At 40.0% G+C, this 7,500-nt stretch overlaps 1 non-coding gene across 1 annotated transcript; it reads left to right on the top strand.

Annotated features, from left to right (window-relative positions):
- Positions 1-2,231: 2,231 nt before the first annotated feature.
- TRNAQ-CUG (transfer RNA glutamine (anticodon CUG)) lies at positions 2,232-2,303 on the top strand. Its single transcript has one exon. It is a non-coding gene; the product is annotated as a tRNA-Gln (tRNA).
- The last annotated feature ends 5,197 nt before the right edge of the window (positions 2,304-7,500 follow it).

Genomic DNA, 7,500 nt, shown 5'->3' with positions numbered 1-7,500 from the left:
AATTCCATCTCCTGGACAAAGGAGGATCGTCCTACCTCCTTGGTGAACATTATTATATTGAAGTGTTCGAGGAAAGGTTGAGGGAGCTTGCAAGGCGGAGCAGAGATGTTCACTCGACAGAGGTCACAGCTCAAATGATGCTCTCGGCCCGGCTCCCGCCCTTATATAACCTGGGAACTGATCATATCCTAGCATAGCTTAATATAGAGAAGTCTAATATAGTGAAGTCAATACTTTAATACAGTTAAGTTTATTTCTCAATAGTTTAATACATGTGCCTCACAACAGTTCCTTCACCCGTACAATGTCCCGTCACAGAATACAAGGGTTGTCATTATAATTCGTTTTTATCAGCAAAAATTAGATTAAAGTGACTAAAGATAAGAGGTTTAATATGTTATGTGTGTCCTCTGTCATCATAAAGATGGCCATCTACCCTGATGTGTAAAGAAAACATCAATTTTGCCGAGGCTGTGGTAAAGATAAGAACACAATGATATGATAATGTGGTCATACAATGGTGTAGTCAAGATGTTGTGTTAGAGCTATGTAGTGGAGATGGGAGTGTTGTGAAGAGGAGGATTTAGTGAAAATATACGTGTTTCTTCACGCTGAGCCATTCCATATAGATGAATATATTTATAATCTAATTGCGGTAAATTACCATATGACTTTAACGGCACCAGTAGCAGGAAAAATGTCGGATATAGGAGTGACTGAATATTTTGTCGGGTACAGAAATAATTGAATATTTGGTACGATCGATCAAAATGCTTTTAATAGGCAAATAATTTCTGATTTTTCAAATGATTTTTTCCATCTGTTGGAACTGGTGTGAGTAATTAAAGATATGAAAACCGATGGAAAAGTTTAGTTTAACGCTTTTACGAATGTCTTGCTGCGTGTTTGGGAAGAGCAGTAAACTACAGGAATATATTGGTCTAATGTGCCCTGCTCGTCCAACAGCAGATATTGTATGGTCTGAGACATTATTTCTGGTGAAGGTGGATTCTCTCCGGCATTGCGTAAAGTACTTCCAAAAACTTGCGCCATTTTGCACAAATACAGATCCGATATGATGCATTTCCCAGCTCTGTTACGTTATGGACCCTATTCATCCTAGCCTAGCCTAGCCTAAATAAAAAGGTGTGGAATAATGTGCAACATTTCTCCTTCATTACAAGTGATAATAAACCTAGGCTATAGAGCAACCAGGAACGTCCATATTTGTCTAACTTCTCACATGTCTGTGTCATCTGTCTGCAAACATGTCGACCATTACCATGAGGGCAATTGCGGCTTTTGATTTTGAATATCACACGTTTCCTCTCTGCCGTGAGATCTTCATACTTAAATAAAATGGTGGGCCGTAAGAAATATATGTCCATCGAAGGTCAACTATATGGCTCAGTTCCATCATCAGTTTCTAAGAAAACTGAAAAGGTGAGGTCCCAATGAGATTCGAACTCGGATAGCTGGATTTAGAGTCCAGAGTGCTAACCCTTACACCATGGGACCTGATATGAAAAGATGTGATTTCTTCTAAATGTTTTACATATAATCAACCAGAGGCCATTCCTCCCTCCCTGCCTGCAGGGTTCAAGGTTTTCTAGAAGGTTCTCGAAGATTCTGGTAAGATCATTACCTTTGAGAGGTCGTCGTTAGGTAACAGTCAGGTTCACTCTATGGTTGGTGTTTGTAGTTGGTTGTCCGAGGATGTTGTTATACTTGATCAATTTTGTAATTGTTGACTTTCAGGTAGGAAGGACTCATTTACGATGCATCCTTGTACTCACAACAACCTTATGAGTCACTTCAAGATTTATCTTCACTACAACTTTATCTTCACTACACTATTAAGGTTGAAGTCAATGGTCACATTCACTACAACCTCAACACGACTGGTCTTATACCTAACCCATATTATCACTACATCCATGTACATGTATTTCTTGCAGAATAACGCACATATCAATGATTTCTGTGAAAGTTGACATATACAGCCTTACGTACCTATCGATCTATCTATCTATCTATCTATCTTTCTAAATCAGAAAGTCAACAATAATATCATTAATGATACGTATAACTACGTCCTCTCAATGGCAGTTCCTACCCAGAATCTTCGAGAACCTTCTAGAAAACCTTGAACCCTGCAGGCAGGGAGGGAGGAATGGCCTCTGGTTGATTATATGTAAAACATTTAGATGAAATCACATCTTTTCTTATCAGGTCCCATGGTGTAAGGGTTAGCACTCTGGACTCTGGATCCAGCAATCCGAGTTCGAATCTCGGTGGGACCTCATCTTTTCAGTTTTCTTCGATACAGATAATAACCGCATTATTCTATATATTATATATACGTACTTATGTATACATATATATGTATATATAAACATATATATGGAATAATGTGGTTTTATCAATAGCCGGAGACCATTCCTCCCTCCTTGCCTGCAGAGTTCATAGTTTTCTGGAAGGTTCTAGAAGATTCTGGAGAGATAATTGCCATTGAGAGGACATTGTTACACTTCATTATCATTAGTTTCATTATTGTCGACTTTAAGATATATAGAGAGATAAATACATAGATAGATGGACAGATAGATAGATAGATAGATAAATAATTAGATAGATAGATATAGAGATACTTAGATAGGTATATAGATAGATAAGTTTCATCAATACTGTATCTTACGCCATCTCCTGTTGCTGGACATATGTTCAACCAACATTGGGAAAACCTCCAGTAGACCTTAATGTAAAGCAAGATAATAACAAAACCTGCAATAAAAGAATACGATCAACTCCCCAGTGCAGAAATATTGTGACCAGAAAGTCTTCTAGCAAGATGTCAGACGCTTCCACGGGAATCACAAACATAACATAATTTATCTGAAAGTCGACAATAACAAAACTAATGATGATAATGAAACTATAATAAGAAAAATGATAAACATATGGAAAATAGTGTTCTAGATTATGCTTCTAGAAAACAAACTTTAACGTAAACTGTGAAAAGAAATACCCAACTGGCTGATACGACACAGTAAAAGAACCATCCCACAACCAACTCTAAACTGAACCTGACTGTCCCCTAACAACGTCCTCTAAATGGTATTTATCTTACCAGAATCTCGTAGAACTTTCCAGAAAATCAAGAACTCTGCAGGCAAGGAGGGAGGAATGGCCTCTGGCTGCTGATGATAACCACATTATTCTATATATATACTTTTACCTACAACCGAAGGTTGACCGGCCAACCCAAGTGGCTACAGAGGTTGTATCCATGAAAGAAACGGACCCACCAGCAGACCAATTCGGTTGGCAGGTTGTATCGAAGAAGAGGAAAAAGAAGGTTGCCCAACCAGCCCAACCAGAAGGGTGTAACAAAGAAACGAAAGAAGGCTGCCCAACCAACCTGGGTGGTAGTAAGGATGGCTCCTCCACAACCCCAGGTCGTTAGGCAAACTGTAGCCATGGAAGAAAGGAAGGCTGCTCGTCCACCAGCCCAGGTACCGAGTGAGCGTGTAGCTATGCTGGCTGACCCACCAGCCCGGGTCGATAGCTACGCCCAGATGGCTATGTCGGGTGCAGCAAAGAAGGAAACCCCACAACTACTCCACGAGGTTTGCAAGCCTGCACCCAAAAAGATGAAGACGAAGGTTGCCACACTACCCAATGCACCACAACATGTCTAGAAAGGGAAAAGGTGGACAGAATCGCTGGAGGTCCCATTCCAACAACAAAATCACCTTAGGAGCCAAGATACACCCATTATTGAAAATATATATATATATATATATATATATATATATATATATATATATATATATATATATATATATATATATATATATATATATATACATATATATATATATATATATATATATATATATATATATATATATATATATATATATATATATATATATATATATATATATATATATATATATATATATATATATATATATATAAACTACATTGCATCTTACATATAAATAGAATCATCAAGCTTCACTATATTAACTTTACTATATTTGAATATAAACAAGGTCTAACCGAGGTTACTTGGTTGAGCAAGACGTGAGAATATCATCAATTGGCCCTCCAGCCCTGGGTTGAAATTGTCGTTCTGACGTATTTCGAGTTCAGTGCTGATACAGGACCATTGAATATAGAACTATCTTGTTAGTCTGTGTTACTCGGCCTGACCCAGTCCACGTCTTCAATGGCTTTCTGTTACTACAAACGGGATTACAAAGGAAAGGCTTCCTTTGTTAGTTTCATGAATACCTTCGTTCAAATGAAGGGAAAGACTATTACTATGAAGCGGTACCTTATCAGCAGGAAAGAGCTGCAGCAACGGTATGAAAGTTACTGCAAGATACATAACGAGCCCGTGGCTTCCAACGTAAACATCGGCCGCCATTTGGGTTCCCTCGGCATCATGTGTGACACCAAGATTGGACCCGTTGGAAAACAGGAACGATACTATTCTGGTATCATGTGGCTCGATGGCGCAGGATCACCAACTGAAATGCAAAGAAAATGGAGAAAGCCGCCCAAACGTATCATGAAGGCCGTGCAAGAGAAGATCGAGAGGAATCGGTTGAGAGACGATATCGCTCACAGTATATTGAAATTTATACCCAAGACTTCCCCTGATCTCCAGACACAGCCAGTCACAGAGACCACCAGCCCCGCTTCCCAGACACAGCCAGTCACAGAGACCACCAGCCCCGCTTCCCAGACACAGCAAGTCACAGAGACCACCAGCCCCGCTTCCCAGACACAGCAAGTCACAGAGACCACCAGCCCCGCTCCCCAGACACAGCCAGTCACAGAGGCCACCAGTCCCGCTCTCCAGACACAGCCAGTCACAGAGACCACCAGCCCCGTCCCCCACACAGAGCCACAAGATTCTGATATTAAGGAAGCAAATGAATTTCTCGATGATTTTTTGCTTTCACTGGAGAAGAACTGATGAGTTCCTTATAGACAAGACAAAATGTTAAAAATGGAATCTATATAAGTTCACTTATGGAGTGAGATCTTTGACGGAGCTGTGCTGCCTATAGCACAGCCTACCAAAGGGTGATCTTTGCTGTCGTGCAGTAATCTCATGAGGGCGGAGTCCGGCTACACTTTCTTTACCGAGGAAAAGATCTCTGCACTAATAGACAACTGTCCTAGCAACACTTATATGAGATGAATAGATGAATGCTCTAATTATAGAAGATATACAAGTGTTAGAAGGACTGACAAGTATATACATTTGGTTAGCCAATCTTCATATGGCTGGGGCTATTCTTCCCTCTGATTGATTCATTTTTCAAGATTAAGGAAAGTTATAATAAAAATATTGTATTGAGTTTCTCCGTTGGCGTCAGGGTAAACACCCATCCCCCCCGAAGCTTGGTTACCTTTCCGTGGTGGGGGGGACTTCATGGATTGGGCAGTAGCAACCATCGTTGGTTGCTTCTGTTCAATCCATGAACGAAAAACCAAGCATCTTGAACGTAATTGTCGTATAAATTCACTTGGTGTCAAAACTGACGCGAAAGCGGTTGTCTCAATTTTGTCAGAAATGTTTGTGCGTTTCGGCCTGATGGCGGGAGTCGGTTTGGCGCTGTGGTCATGAGGGAATACGAGGAAGATTGGCAACCGTCCCAGAAGTAGCTACAGTGAGGCCCAGCAGCTGTCCCTAATACTGGGGAAGGCACTCATGTAAGGTGTGCAGTGAGGTGCAGCAGTAACAAGGGAAACGGACAACCAAAACAGCAATCTTGATCATCAGGAGGCTATCCAATGCTCAGAGTAGATAAGGACGATTATTGTATGGCTTCGCTCAGAGGATGAAAATCTTAGCCGTGAAAATCAACAAGTAAAATAACTAGTAGTTAGTGGTAGTGAAGTGGAATTACCGTATTTCTGTGGTCTTAATAGTAAAACGAAACTTTTCGTTTTCTCCATCAATCTAGAGGTGTTGTAGACCACCATCCTTAAGGTTGTAAGGTAATGGTAACTACAAGGTTATGACCTCAGCAAATTTGTGATGGAAAGTGCAAGAAATGTGGTAATGTATATAATATAAATTGTATAGTTGTATAATAAATGTGTAAAAAAAATTTTTCTCTGTTCCCGTTCATTAATTCAAATACAGGTAAGTTTTCTCTCTAACGAGGTGGGATAAGCTACGTGCACTCGGCTTATGAATGTGGTGACTTTCCCTTCATTACCACAATGGTGTGCTGAACTGAAGATGTAGAATTCCGTAGACGAAACGAAGATAGGAAATCAATCTACATGAAAAATTGAAGACGCCGCTCTGTGTGTGTGTGTGTGTGTGTGTGTGTGTGTGTGTGTGTACTACTTTAATCATTATCACGTGAGTCTTTTGAGAAAGGATTTGTACACTCGTGTTGCCCCGTCTTTTAACCTTGTAAGTGTAAAATATGTTTTCACTCCTGTGTGCATTCACACACACACACACACACACACACACACACACACACACACACACACACACACACACACACATAACCTATAATATTATCTAGTATTTACTTCAGACGGATATCTTACACCTTAATTATAAAAGCCAAAGAAAAATTTATAAAAACATATGCATATTTTTACACACGTGTAGATATATATTATGTATTGAAATGTGGCGGTAAAATTCCTTATATATTAACAAACGTGAAGGGCGTAAATGGGGAGGTGATAACAAGTAGTGGTGATGTGAGAAGGAGATGGAATGAGTATTTTGAAGGTTTGTTGAATGTGTCTGATGACAGAGTGGCAGATATAGGGTGTTTTGGTCGAGGTGGTGTGCAAAGTGAGAGGGTTAGGGAAAATGATTTGGTAAACAGAGAAGAGGTAGTAAAAGCTTTGCGGAAGATGAAAGCCGGCAAGGCAGCAGGTTTGGATGGTATTGCAGTGGAATTTATTAAAAAAGGGGGTGACTGTATTGTTGACTGGTTGGTAAGGTTATTTAATGTATGTATGACTCATGGTGAGGTGCCTGAGGATTGGCGGAATGCGTGCATAGTGCCATTGTACAAAGGCAAAGGGGATAAGAGTGAGTGCTCAAATTACAGAGGTATAAGTTTGTTGAGTATTCCTGGTAAATTATATGGGAGGGTATTGATTGAGAGGGTGAAGGCATGTACAGAGCATCAGATTGGGGAAGAGCAGTGCGGTTTCAGAAGTGGTAGAGGATGTGTGGATCAGGTGTTTGCTTTGAAGAATGTATGTGAGAAATACTTAGAAAAGCAAATGGATTTGTATGTAGCATTTATGGATCTGGAGAAGGCATATGATAGAGTTGATAGAGATGCTCTGTGGAAGGTATTAAGAATATATGGTGTGGGAGGCAAGTTGTTAGAAGCAGTGAAAAGTTTTTATCGAGGATGTAAGGCATGTGTACGTGTAGGAAGAGAGGAAAGTGATTGGTTCTCAGTGAATGTAGGTTTGCGGCAGGGGTGT

The sequence above is a fragment of the Panulirus ornatus genome, chromosome 58 (genome assembly GCF_036320965.1).
Source record: "Panulirus ornatus isolate Po-2019 chromosome 58, ASM3632096v1, whole genome shotgun sequence".
NCBI lineage: Eukaryota > Metazoa > Arthropoda > Malacostraca > Decapoda > Palinuridae > Panulirus > Panulirus ornatus.
The sequence above is the reverse complement of the archived record's forward strand: the minus strand, read 5'-3'. Positions and strand labels throughout refer to the sequence as shown.